Source organism: Oncorhynchus clarkii, chromosome 6 (assembly GCF_045791955.1).
Source record: "Oncorhynchus clarkii lewisi isolate Uvic-CL-2024 chromosome 6, UVic_Ocla_1.0, whole genome shotgun sequence".
NCBI classification, from domain to species: domain Eukaryota; kingdom Metazoa; phylum Chordata; class Actinopteri; order Salmoniformes; family Salmonidae; genus Oncorhynchus; species Oncorhynchus clarkii.
The window spans coordinates 14,063,871-14,079,332 of record NC_092152.1 but is presented as its reverse complement, the minus strand read 5'-3'; positions in this window follow the sequence as shown (position 1 = coordinate 14,079,332).

The following is a 15,462-nucleotide window of genomic DNA, read 5'->3' as shown; positions in this document are numbered from 1 at the left end:
GAATATTTGTATAATTTAAATGCAATTTCGTTAGATATGCAAGTAAGGCCCAGATGTAGTTTCACTGAAAAACATGGACGAGTTTCATAGTTCAGTATAGTTTAATATCTCTTGAAGTTAATCGGTCAATTATAGACATGTTTTTATGGATAAACACCTGCCTTTAGCCTTAAGCAAAATAAGGCTATTTTGTTTAACTCTGCACTGGCCTTTTCGTTTATAAGTATTATTAAGTTATTGAGGAAACTGTGCCATTTAAGTCGTTATCTACATAATTGTTAGTTAACAGAGTTTTGTTGAATGGATAACACAACACAAATGATTTCCAGTTAGTTTTAGTATAGTGGTAACATGAAAATAACATGAATACACATTTACAATACGTTTACGTTTTTAGTTATTTAGTAGACGCTCTCACGCATTTAAAATAATAATACTAATGATTGACTATGATAATCAACAATAACAATAAAGTAATAATGATATATGGAACGAAAATTGAAAGCTTATTTAGTTTTATATGATTTAAGGGAATTATATATCAAGTTTGATTGGACTTAAATATCATTTAAAAATTGACAATGACACTGGTGAAAAGCTGTTGCTGTTATTTCATGGGTTTGTGCATTCAGGCTTTTCCTGTTGTTATTTAAAACCTCCAGCAAGCAACGTGGGGCTTATTGCCTATCTGAATTTTTTTATTTTTTTTATTGTTGGCTATGAGGAAGTCCAATCAAAACGTGTGCAGCAACTTCTCTCTCTTTGTAGGATGATATAAAGGGAAAATCAAGTGTTTCCCAACTTCATAACAACAATAATTTAAACATAGAAGATGATGCTAGCGTATACTGATCGTATATGTACATGGGCACAACAATTGGCTTCCCCCTCCGAACACAACCTATTTTCAGGTAGTTTCTCGAGCCCAAAAAGACCTCGAGCCTCAAATCGATGGCGATCGGAGGGGGGAAGAGAGATCAATGCGGGAGACAGACGAAGGCCCATACTCTAACACTGCGGAACCCGGTGTTCATCACTTTTGGCTTGATATGTTAAAAAAAGAGAGCGCAACGTGATATTAAATAACACATTATAAACGAGTTTCATCAGCTGAACGCGGCCCTTCGTGCAGAGGCTCAACACACCCGTAGGCTGCGTGGTAGGTTGGCCTTTCATCCCCCCAGTGTAAGAGAAGAGTTATTACTGTCGAGCAGTCCTCATCGGCTCCAGCGTGCATCCTCATTACGAACGCCCCAAAAGATGAAGCTCTAAATTAAGTTATTGCCATCCAATGAACTCAGATTAGATAGGCCGCAGAGATGGTCGCTCGTTTTGAAACACCCTGACAGGCAGTAAGGTGGAGAGAGGGACGGTGGGGGTGGGGGGGACAGATTGGCAGGTGTGTTTTGTATGTACATTTCATGGTTTCTAGACCCTTGGTTAATTTGGGCCCAATTGGAAACTCATTGGTAGCCTACTTATTACAGCGCTATTAACGGCACCTTCCCGCGCTCTCTTTGATGCCGCTCTCTTTCTCCATTTTCGATGGGTCTACTTTGTTCCGTCCTATTTCATTTCTTTATCAGCCATTCAAATGGAATAGGACGTCTCTCTCCTCTCCCTGTCTGACAAGCGTCTCTCTCTCTGCCTCTGTCCATAATCTCTCCATCCAGTTGACTAGCTTTCTTCTTGTCGGCGCTCAAATCGTTATTGTGTTTGCTACCTGAGTCAGCAGCAGCAGGAAGGATGAAAAGCGGGGTTTTGACGAAATAGGGAAGTATGCATGATATTTGTCAGGAGAGGGGGTGAGTGGTGATGGCGGCAGGAACGCCTGAAAGGAGTGTGTATTTGCGATCTGGTGGTTGGGATGCTTCGGTCTGTGAAGTCAAAAACAGAGCAACCAACTGCACTTTCTTAGACCACTGTTTATCCCTAAAGCAAATATATCAGAAAGACAGTGACAGATTGGGAGCATCTCCATAAACAGTCTCCCTCCTCCCATCGACACCTGCCCTACCTGAGATACCTTCTCAGCTCAACCTTATTGAGCAATTCAAAAATACTTTCAAATAGCCTAAATTATGCAGAAGAACATATTCGTTTACTCTGTGCACTATTATTAAAACAACACAAATACTTAGAAGGTTTAGTGAAGTTGATTACATTCGTTTATATTCCTTTTGGTAATCAAATAATTGTCGCCGTGTAGGTAGGCTATATAGGGTGGTTACCATGTGCTTTGGTATATGGCTATTGAAAATGTATACATTTAGTAGCCTACAATAGAAAGTAAGCTTGGAATATAGGCTTGCATTGGATTTTGATACACAGTCTTTGTTAATTATTTTTGTAAATATTCAATCAGTGTTATTTGGATAAGGATGATTGCACAAATGCTGTGTAGATTCATTTGTGAAAACTATAGTCTTGCAATTAAAGCATATAATACACTATAATGTGCTGTTTATATTAAAACGTGTTTCATCTGAATATTATCCATGGAGGGAGTAGGACTATATTACTTTAAAAAAGAGTCCTGTAGCATTCACAGGACATACCTTGTTCAAACCTTATACTTTAAATATATTTAAAGAGAAAGGATGAAAGTCGCACACTCTATATATGCTCCCAACAATGTAATGAGTAAATATAACTGTCAACGTTTCAGCAACGCAGTGCCTTCTTCAGGGTACTTTTTACATACCTTCATCAGCTTGTTCAGTTGCTATTACGTTTGCTTAATAAATTATATCTCCGTGCAATGTCAACATACAAAGTTCCCCTTCCCTTCGATATCATCAACTTTATATATAATATATGTATTGTGGTTGGCATTTATGTCCGTTACAATATCACAATAAACAATAATTTTGAAATATTTCGAATAAATAAAAAGAAACCAGAACACACCCCACCTCACTACAATTAACATTGGACCTAAAATAGGTTGATATCTAACGAACCCAATGCTGATGTACTAGCCTACTGTATAAGCTATCAGGTGTGTTTGTACCAATACGTTGACCTGTCAGGGGATACTTGTTAAGAATTTAACTCAAACTGTTGGCGGTCTCCAGACGCTCACGGTGGCATCGATTTGAAACGTGTCCTGTCTAATTTGATGATAGTATCCAGCTACCCTCGAATAGCACCATGGACAGCGCTCTTTCCTGACCTTGCCTTGCTATCAAATTACCCCCGCCTGGGCCACGGTCGGAGACCAACACCAAGTTTGCACGGCAAAGATTGAAGAGAGAGAACGGGTTCTTTTTTTCCCTCAACACTGATCTCACAGCTCCCTCCCATCATGATATCTCTCTCTTTCTGTCAGTCTGGCACTATCTGCTGATAAGATACACTCCCTTACTGATGCTCTGTCCTTAAAGGTGTACGGTGCCTGAATACAGGCAATGCATATACCATTTCTAATTGTAAATGGACTAATCATCTCATTTCTAACATACCCCCATCGAGTATGGTGGGATCGTATTGAAAAGTATAAATGTCATGCATACAAATACGTTCCTGATTATAAGTCAATTGAAGTATGTATGTACATTCATACACACATCATGCACATGTGTGCATAGATAGATACATACAGAAATACATTGAAATCCGCCACACCCATGTCATGCGCACGTGTTGTGAGAAAAAGTTGAGTTGAGAGCCGGATTGGCTAATTTCTAAAGTTGGAATCGGAAACGAAGGCGCTGGCTGATAGCGGATTTGCTGGTGGGGCGAGAGAAGCTATTTGATGGAGCTCTACAGCTTTGAGACAGCTTGTTAATTAAAACCCCACGAGATGAGCCTCTGAAGCCACCGTCCATATCAGAACACTGCTAAATATCCTGACAGCAAGTTATACCAATCAGGCGCGCGGGCAGCTTTGTACTCGCTCTTCAATCCCACCTTTTAGCACATGCTAGCAGTGCGATAATTTCATTCGTTAAAATCCCACTGTGACGGTGAAATAGTTTTTTTTTCTACTGTTTTATTCGTGGAAAATGGTCCAAATGACTGCTCCTATACTCTCAAATCAACCCATGTCAGCTCAAAAATGCGTGTGAAAAAGTAATGAAAGAACGTCTTGGCTGGGAGGTCTAAGAACTAAATATTCACAATCACTTTGACCAAATGAAAACATTTATAAATAAAAATTTAAAGCACTTCTGAGTTTGGGGGTTTACCTTATGAAATAAAGAAACGATAAAAAGTGAATAAAAACGTACGTATTTTAGATGAGAACGAATGAGATATTATGTGATCAATTTCGGCGAGGTCTTATATGCATTATTCCATCTTAACTAAACAGGCACCCACCCTTTGTCTGCGCGATCTGTGCGTCATTTCATTTTAATATGCATATATGAGATCATGGCTTGTTAAATCGTGAAAAACAAATACAGAGAGCCTTACTTAAACACTCAAACGGAGGATGACTCCTTGGCCATTCTAGAAAAAGTCATTTAAATGAGTTATTTCTTAATGTAGACTTGAATGTGTTGACCAAGCGTATGCTACTAATGTAAATACACCTATATTGTAGAAGAGTTATCGTTCTTAGTGCTTGCGGCTACGCCCTCTTGATTGTGAGGAATGAAAGCGAGCAGTGCTAGCAGTGACTCGTTTATGCAGCTCTTTTAGTCCAGGTGGATGGACTAGGAACACGCTCACCTGCGGTGAGATACCATGCACCCAGGATCGAACAGGGGGTGACGTGAACTAGCGGACAATGCATCTCAATCCCTGCTAAAATATTACTTTCACAATAACGACCACCATTCCACCAGTCTTTGTCACGCCTGCACAGTGCACATTATAGCCCCACCCTATAGCCTCACACTATAGCCCATGCATGGTGTTGGACATCAAATAGACTAATCTAGACTAGACTAATCTAGTGCCTAATATTTCAATGGCATAATCAACACGGTCCATTGAAAAAGTATTTGGTAACAGCATTTTATTAATATCCAAACCAACAGGGAAAACAGAATCTAGAAATACTTCTTAACAAATGAGCGGTTTGAAACTGCACACAAAACGCATTCTCCCTTACTGTACCAGTCACTATTGCCATGAAAGCCTGTTAAAACATTAGATATGGGCAGTATTTATTCATAACATGACATATTCCTGTTCTATGAGTCTCTCTAACCTGTTTATTTTATAATCTAGCGCGGTTGCGGCCTCTGCACCTGATCGCCAGTGCCTGGGTCTGGGCTCGCGCTTTTAAGACAGCTGTAAAAAGTTCTCTAAGTCTCCAGCACATTCATCAACGTCAGACATGGACAAGACGCTATTTAGTGAATTTGTAACTGCAGCAGTATATCTTGACAGAGACTGGGCCACTCACTGCAAACAATGCACGTTTTCCCTCAACTGCAAAGGCCTATTTAACAAGGGCATATTTATATTCTTCTTAAAATGATTGTATTGTCTTGACTACATAAAAAATCGATAGGCTATTCCGCTATTGCGTAGAAAATATAGACTGACAAAATGTATTTAAATAGCTGTATCTCGTGGAATTAGCCTTGTTTTTAAATCAGTTGAAAAAAATATTATGTTCTAAATTATATTACAATATTTATATATATGTTACAAACATGCTCGTTAACAGCAGTTTATCACTGTACCCACATTTCAGTTGTTTGAATGAATTAAAATCACATTTAATTTTGAACAATGTTAAGCCTACTATTCATTTTGGAGGATTCAAATTCGGAGTATGCTTACGCAATATACAAGTTATGGAAACTTCACCTAAAATACAATTAAACGAAACCTAATGAGTTATTAGAATACCTAAGCGTATAAGCAATGCACAATAATCAAAACAAATATCTTATTATCAATTTATATTAAAAAAAACAGGCATTAGTACTTTAATTTGGTTCATGTGTTTAATCAATCGGATTTTATCAAAATGCAAAACCCATCTCAAACATAAAACCATTAAAAAACTTTGTCTCATTTACACACACCAACGAAATTAAATTAGGAGCATTTACAGTCACGGAAAGTATAGTGATATCGCTGCAGACGAGTGGGGTGGTTAAGGCTTAGCGTGGATAGAGGGGGTTTTGTGCTGTTCCTCGGTCTGAGGGTCCCAGTACGCAGAGCGCCATCTAGCAAACAAAAGTAGAAACAAACAGCGCGAGGCAGCCTCCATGCACTGCACTGAAGCACGAGAGCACCATAACAAAGCCGTTTAGGAGCGCCACCAAGGTATTCAGACAAACTTTCTACATCCTGCACTTTCTTCATTCAGCAGTAGACTGCTCTTTTTTCACGATTGATGCTTTCCATAAATAAACCACCCTGAAATAGTAGTCAAATTATTAATAAATGAACGAATCAATTAATGAGAACGAAGCAATGTGCGTTTTAAACAGGATCGAGTTTGAATGAACCTTGAAGGGTCAAGATGCTAAATAAACTGATCATGTCATCAGTGTTCAAGCTACATGTCTAGGAACTTCTAATGTCAAACTGGCTGACGGAGATCTGGCGAATATCAACTTGACAAAATCGATAGGCCTACTATCATCCGCTCGTCCCATAACGGTGTTTTACTTCACTATGTGTACCACACAAGCACACAACACATCTTCTGTCGGGTGTGGTTTCGAATCAATTGAAAGGTCTCAAATGTAGGTTGCGGGATAAGGAGGGCTAGTGAGCTGTGTTGTCTGTCATGCGCTCTCTCCAAGCCACTGACAGCATGAGTAAGCTAGGCTACACCACAGCACCGGTGTTAATGACCACGCTCTCAAGTCATCATATAGGCTCCCACGTCACCACTCTTCACCCTCACTATTCCTTGTCCTCCTCATCTCCACTGCCATTACTTCAAACACCAACAAATATGACAAATCCAAGATCATATCCTGTATCCTAACACTATCACTAACGCCTCTGTGTACCACTGCTAACAATGATAGTGGTAGCAATAACATTTAGCAAGTAGTCATCGTCATAACCACCTTAATTGAGATTGTCTTAATAATCATAAGACTATATAGTCTAATAACCATGATTAGTATTGCAGTCGAATCTAAAATGAAGACAAAGACTACAGCGTCTTAGTTCAATTCATAACCAACCCATTTACGCCTCTAGCCTACTGTGCGTGCCACTGCCTACAGAGACTGAAGACCTTTCTGATTTGGGAAGGACATTTTACATAATTACAAATAGGCCTATTATAAATGCTAGAATATCAATATCAGAATATTTGTAATAATAATTTTCTCTAATACATTCAATATATCCTGATGTCCAAGTGGAATATTAGTAATTGTATTAATTGTAATGAGTGATTAGTCGACGTTAGATGAGAACATATACACCAATATGCTTTCAGAGGGAGACATAGCACAATCGGATGCTATTGCTTTCTTCAACGCAACCCGCAATACGTCACCATTTTCATTGAGCCGCGTGCGCTAATGTCAAATTGCAAGGGACTTAAAAAATAACATTCTAGATTAAAAGTAAGGTGTACGAAATATACATATGGGTTTTGGTTTCATGCATATAGGGTGCTACACATCGATATAAATGATAAAAACATTTGCGCATAGGCTACTTTTTTTTTGTGACTGTGCTTTTATGACAGACACACTTATCATGGTTCTCAATGCAGGGGTGTGTGTGTGCGCGCGTGTGTGTAGGGCATCTTCTCATCAAAATAATCCAGAGCAGTGTCAAGTAATTTCATATAAAACTCAGATATTTCCCTTATGGCTATGCTATGCAGTCAATCTAGTATTGCTGATTTATTATGTGAACAATTACCTAAAGAGTCCAATGTTATCCTCGTAAAATGTATCAAATATGATGCAGATTCCTGAATCTCCTGCTAATCAATTTATAAATGCGATGAACATGGTCTCTCCAAAGAGAAGGCATTTTGTCAAATGTGGTCATAGGCTACTCGACATTAATATATAGGCTATAGTTTAAACATTTTTTTTTAGCATGTTATGCTATTCTTTTTCAGGATAAAGTGTCCTGTTCCATGTCGTGCTCGAACCCCTGTATTGATTATTTTCAGGCACATCTCTATTTTCTGTCGACTGCACTGTGGTAAACGAGATAGCCCCCCTTTTGGCGCCTATGCGTGCAGTGGAAAGAGTGAAGATGTGACGGGTTGTATTTGAAGTATGACGAGCTTTGTGGTCAACTCCTTCTTATTCCCCTGCCTCAAATACTCTTTCAAATAAGCCTCCCGGCCACCCCCTGCCACCTTGACATGAATGGGCGGCTGACCTTTCGGGCCGTGTCCACTCTCCGTCCAGTTTTATCCAAATAAGCCTCCTTCCCCCACCCTGCCTCATCTAGGGTGCCAGCTATTTTTCACTGATATCATCAACGAATGCAAATCATTTGGACGTGGGGGACTGCATGGAAGGAGAAGGAGTAGTGGTGTATAGCACTTAAGTCAACATACTTTAAAGTACTACTTAAGTCGTATTTTACGGAATCGGTACTAAACATTATTATTTATTTTTTTGAAAACTTTTACTTCACTACATTCTTAAAGAAATAATGTACTTTTTACTCGCTACATTTTGAATGCTTAGCAGGACAGGACAGTGGTCCAATTCACACTCTTATCAAGATAACATCCCTGGACATCCCTACTGCCTCTGATGTGACGGACTCACTAAACACAAATGCCTCGTTTGTAAATTATGCCTGAGTGTTGGAGTGTGTCCCTGGCTATCCATAAATCAATTTAAAAAACACAAATTGTGCCGTATGGTTTGCTTAATATAAGGAATTTGAAATTATTTACACTTTCACTTTTGTTACTTAAGTATATTTAAAACCCAATACTTTAAGACTTTTAGACTTCAAATAATATTTTACTGGGTGACTTTCAATTTTACTTGAGTAAAATCTTTACTTTTACTCAAGTGTGATAATTGGGTACTTTTTCCACCACTGAGAAGGAGGGTGGGTAGTCATGGACAAATACCACACTAGTTGAGAATGCGCGTGTGTAGATGGAATAATTGAATACCCACCAATATCGGATGGTTCGAACCACCTTGAATTCAAAATTGCAGAGAAAATAGACCTTCCAATTTCTGAATTTCGCACTTTGAAATATCACCAACCAATTCGCCATTCAGATAAGATGCGTTTATTTCTGCATGGCCTTTGAAGAGAGAGGGGTCGAGTCAGTCAGCGAGGAAAGGCCACTCCGTTAACCCCCTCCCTTTACACTCCTCCCTCTCTCCCTCCAACAGACCGACCCCCACCTTTTCTTAGCACAGACCTGAGCGCGCGCACACAATTTGACTATAGCCTATCACGCGGGTTTAAGGCTACACAGAGGGTAGATTAGAGCTTTGCTTCTCTAGCAAGTAGAGGAGGAGGCACTTCTGTAATCACAGTGGAGGTATGTAGCCTAGGCCACAAAGTGTTAGCAGCTAGCTATAGCGAGAGGAGCAGTCCAAGCGCTTTAGGCGAGCAGCAAAACGTTTTTGTCGAATGCTTTACAATCATCAAAGCACAATACGTTATTAAAAGAGAATATATTTTGGACATTTCAAAAGATAAGGCTACTTATGCATGTACAGCCTATCTCAAAAGTAATGTCTGCCTATATAGGCATATTATCAGTAGCCTATATGCCAAATGACATTCCATTTTGATAATAATGGACACTATTAGAAATGTTAGTCATTGTCTAACGTGAAGACAGTCTCGCGTTGCATCCTGGCTCGACTTTACAGTGGTTACATCGCTATTGGCAGCTTATCTTCGCTTAGACCAATGCTACAGCAGAGACATACATATTGATGGGTGATGCTGAGTAAGATCGAAAAAAGACGTGTATTTATCAACAGTCTGCCTTTCCTCTAGGCTGTAGAGAGAGAGAGAGAGAGGATGCACCAACCTTGGGGAAGCCCTGCCACTGTCAATACCTCTGACCAATGGCATAGATTTGAAAAAAAATGCCCTTTATGAAACGTGTCAGTCTATCAAGAACACAGCCCATGCGCCAGCTAGGTAAATAACGGATAAATTGCAACAAAATAAACAACAACATAAATAAATACAGTCCTGGATCATAAAAATATTTTTGCACGCTTCATAGCAAGAAAACAGACGTAACATTTCCATGTATTCATGGTCTACATAACGTTGGAACGTCTCCAGAATGGCTGTTATTACGGCTATTATAGCTCAGACATAGCCCTATTCGTTTGTTCATAAACATAACAGAAATGAAACAAATTGACTCAAACTCAGCTAGGAGACTAACTGGCCTTTCTTTACCCGAATTAGTGTATATCGATTGCATAGGCACATAGCCTATAAATACATATTGTTTTATGTTTGGCCAGTTTAATATTTTGAAGACGTAGCATATAGGCCTACAGATAGAGACTAGTTAGATAAAAGATCAATTGCTTCATAAGCATTGTGATTGATTGAGTGATTGGCTGAAACGTGCAGTGAGCGGCCTATCAACCCAGTTTGGTAAAGCTTCAAGAAGTGCTATGTATTTTGTTATTTTTAATACACCATGCATTGCACGTGGGTACCAGGCCTATAGGCTACATATGCATTTAAGCTAAAAAAAATCTATATGAAAAATGTACTTCATAAAGGTAATGTGAAAATCCTGACGATGAAGTGAAACATTACTGCTGACCAAAATTATATTTACATAAACATGCTGCAAAAATAAGTGACCAATGAATTTGGTCTCAGCATGAAGTATAATTGCAACAAAATGCAGCTGAGTGAAATTGAGGAGCTCACTGGCTGCGGTGGCACAGTTACAAACCATCTGGTGTGTATTAGAAAGAGAAGCCGTAAATATTAGTGAAAAGCCAGGGTGTTATCAGGTAAGCCCGGCCTTGCTGGCCTCCCATATGTTGACATATTACACCGTGGGGATGTCTACTAAAACATTTCAGAATAATACATTACCATATTAGTTACATTAATTTGGTTAGTGTAGGCTAGATCTCCCGATGACTTGACGTCACTCTGTTTGTAAACATTTTTGAAGGGATTACGGAATGAATTCGTTGGCGCACGCATGCTGGTGACGTTATGTTTGGACCACTGTGGAGTTTTAAGTGTCCATAAGCAACAGGTTAACTCTTCTCTGACTCAAAACACAATTGCAATTGGCCTTAATGACAACATGTGCCACTGACAATCACAAACATCCCTATAAACTTCTCAAAGGAAATTAAGCTATAGCCTTCTTTTCTCAAAACCTTAGCCCCTCGTTTTACGCTTTCCCTTTCAAAATCAAACTTTCCTTTCCAATCTCCTGGGTTTCTTTTCCGGTACTGTGATTACCGGAACGTAAACATACACTGAAAAATAGCACTCTTGGGTTTAAATGTCACGTGTTGATTAATTTGTTGTTAATGACAGCCGGAGTCACACACACACACGCATAGGCACATCCTTTCCTCTTTCCCTTTCTCACATATCCCTCCCCCTTCTCTCACTCTCGCTCTCTACTTCTCCCCTCTCCCCTTGCTTATCCATTTCACTCAAACGTGCACACACACTGTGCAAGAGAGACTAAACCAAAACAAGTCTTACTTTTTTCGTGAATCTCCATCATAGTCCTTGATGTTCCAGCTTCTCTGAGCCGTCTCTCTTCACAGCCTGTAAAGTCTGAAACATTTGAGTTCGACACAACATCTCGCTTTAATTAATATATTTCTGGGCTCTGTCCCATAGACTATACCCAAAAGCTTCGAGTGAAGTGCAGATTGAGACATATTGAGCCCGCTTTAAAAGGATCATTTCATGTGGGAGGTTGGACACAAAGTTTGGACTCGTGACTGGCATTCCAGAGGGACATGCATATTTTAAAACAACAAAGCAAGATAGAGACGGGGCTCCGGGTGGGAGGGGAAAAAACTCGGAAAGAAGTTACTATCTGATGAACAGCTGTCATTGTTGGGCAAGTCTCGAACGGGTATTAAGATATAGCCTACATTCCCAAAGCCCCTGTCGACTGCCCCTCGACGATTATTATTTTTTATCTCACGCTTCAATATTTGTATTTCACAATTACCCTTTATTTCGTATAATTGGCACTTTATATCACCACCATGTTGTAAACACAACGTTTAGCCAATTAGGCTTGCATAAGTTAATAATATAAAATCCCAATGCATTGCAGCAGTGCCATCCATGGTGGTTGATGTTCAGCAGCAACTCAATGTCCTACATTGCGTAAAACTGGGTAAAATCTTCCCTTGAGGACGTAGCCTATGGTGAATCCACAATTGTCTTCAACGTTCTGACAATTCACGTGCCAATCAAGAAACATATGTTGCCTTATAAAAACACCAAAAGTAGTCTATGTGAGAGTTTGGACAACTTAGTTGACCATGTTACTGTAAAGGCACACAATTATACAATCATAATTAGCCTACATCCAAATGCTGTGATTTATAGGTTATAACTAGGCTACAAGAGTTTAAATGCCTTAGCACTAGGCCCATTAATGAGTGATAAAGATAACAATTCACCGTCTTATTTTCTATAGGCCTATCGTTAAAATGACTTCTATTGTATGTGGAATCTGTTCAAGGGTAAATGCTTAGAATGTGTTCACTGTGACGAAATCCTTCCGTTGAAATGAAGGGTATGGAGACAAAAGGAGAGAGTGCATGGTGTAGAGCTGGATATCTCTGTTAGTTGTCAGCGTTAGTCCATGGGTATGGAATGCTAATGAGTAAAGGGTCTCTCTCTCTGTCTCACCCCCTCCCTTGCTCGCCCGCTCCCACCCACCCACCCTCCCTCGCTCCCTCTCGCTCTCTCTCGCTCGGGGAGAGCAGCGGATCGATAGCTGACCTGATGGTTTGGCCAATGCTTTATTTATCTGACCAGGCAATGATATTATCAGCCTTGAACGTTATATACAGCGAACGTCTTCCTAAATCAACACAAAGGGATCGCTTACACAGCGATCTGTTCTCGCAACCGACTCCCTCGCTGTCTCTCTCTCACTCACTCACACACGCCAGCTTGCACATACATAAACGCGCGCGCACGCACACACCGCACGTACACACACACACACACACACACACACACACACATACATACACACACAGGCGTCCCCTTATGTTACGTTCACAACTGGACATATTTTATACCCCTGTAGTATTGGATTTGATCCATGTCTTAAAGCTTGTCTATGAGGTCTGCGGACGGCAGAATTATACTGCGATCATTGAGATTGCACAATTGAACAATTGTACGTCATTCCAGGTCGACTACATATTATCACCATTTCACATAGAAACCAAACAAGCCATTTTATGACACACAAGCAGACATCCATGCACTATATTTAGAATGCTAGGCTATTTCCCACTGTGCTGTTTTCAACCATTCACCAGAAGTGTTAGAATTGTCAAGCGATGATGAAAAACGCGATGTCCATTATCGTGTATGTCTATTCATTATGCATAAGCCAATACCTGAAATAAAAGTTTATAACATTGTCATAGCCCATACTTGAGAGGATCATTCACGCATCCCAAAGCTTCAATTTGAAAATATTTTCTCAAACTGTTTGTCAAAAGTGACTTAACGTAGGCCTAACATTGGCGAAATTAACGGATGTTACCCCACACAAGCTTGTTATTGCCGTGTGACTGCTCAAGACGTGTGGAACCATTGGTTGCATGAGGTTTTGGAAATAGGGTCGCTGACAACTTAGGATAATAAATGTTTCGCTTTCAGACAGATATCTCAAACGTGAAATCGCGCCCAGCTGCTTGTGCAAGCAAACAAATAGCCCCGTGTTAGGAGTCATTCACTTGTGGTTTGATGGATGAAACCAGACAAAGGTAAATTGTTATTTAACTCATTTGGGAATAACACTTTGGTAACCAGAGTTTCCGAAATGACCGAGACACAAATGGGACCTATAGTGTGTTACAGATCCCGTTGCCTTACCCACTGTCATCAGTCAAGTGCAACAATACGATATGATAGAACATCCCAATCGTGTCACACGTTTATTTCTTCTTCAGAAAAGCAGCTAAAATACCAGCAGCATACAAGACCCAGAGAGACCATTTGTATAACATGTTTGAACGTTGAGTGATCTACAACTATGAAAGACTTCTGCCTGAAAACACATCATCCCAAACACTATAGGCCTATGAGGTTAATGGAAAGCCGAATACCAAACTAGTATGAGATTATATCTAATTGTTGCATATTTACAACAAACCTCTTTAAATTGACCTAACTGTTGGAAAATGAAAGCAACACACCATCGATTAATAAATATCACTTATAGGTCTACCAAACTGTATCCTATCATTCCTGCTTGTAGTGAGTCATACTGCTTCATTAACTAGAAACACATGGCTCGAATTATGTTATTTTGAATTGATTTATATAGCCCGTAGTGTAGAGATTGTACAACATAATGCGCTCAGCAAAGGATGAAAGTTAGAATTCTAGAGGGGTTTAGAATACATTATGTGAGAACAACCATTTAAAAGCTGCATTTAATATGCTGGTAAACAATTTAGTCGAGGGCTGTAAATATAGGCTGGAATTGATCGAGACTCGTCATCAACGACACTATTTTCAGTAAATGTTATATTTTTCTAATTAAACATCTCTTCATATGCGGGTAAACATAAACTAGGATATTAGCCAAAAAACTAATAAATATAACACATACAACCAGATTTATAAAATACAATATTTAGGGGGACTACAATCTAAGAAAAGTTGTGGAGTAGGCCTAGGATATGAGCTAAACTTCCAAATTAGCCCAAAAGCCCATTTCTTTTTCCAATTAGATTAAATGGGTAATTTGTAAAATGCTAAAGTATAATATGTACAATTTGGCTCTCATGTGTTAAAATTAGTGTTTAAACTATATAAAAAAAATGTGTTTAAGCCTATTAATTTAAAGCATAACTACAAGGGCTCATTCTCCAACAGTGAACTGGCCAACCGGCCAACATGCTCATGCCATTGTAAGTTCATAATTATTGACAGCCATATTATTACACATTATTGAGGACATAACACAATTAAGGGTTACGTTGATCTGAGAAATACCGTGTTGAAATATTACCAGAAGCTATATGGGATGAACACTGCTTCAATCATGACCACAGGTCGACCATGATCAACTAAGGCCTGCTCATCTTTTGACCAGATGAGACCATGATAACTAGACCGAATAGTTCTACTCCTGTTTTCAAATCTGTAAAACGATTAGAGATAGGCCCTCATTTACGACATTTCACAACATCACTAGCTTAAGCAAAAAATAAGTTACTCGTAAATGAATTAATCAGGGAACATACAATCAAATCAACTGCCGCCACGATACGCCCCCACCCAAACCGAAAATGGTGATATAAATACAATTAAGACATGTGGCTTTCTCCGTTCAGCTTCCATCCTCAAGCTAGC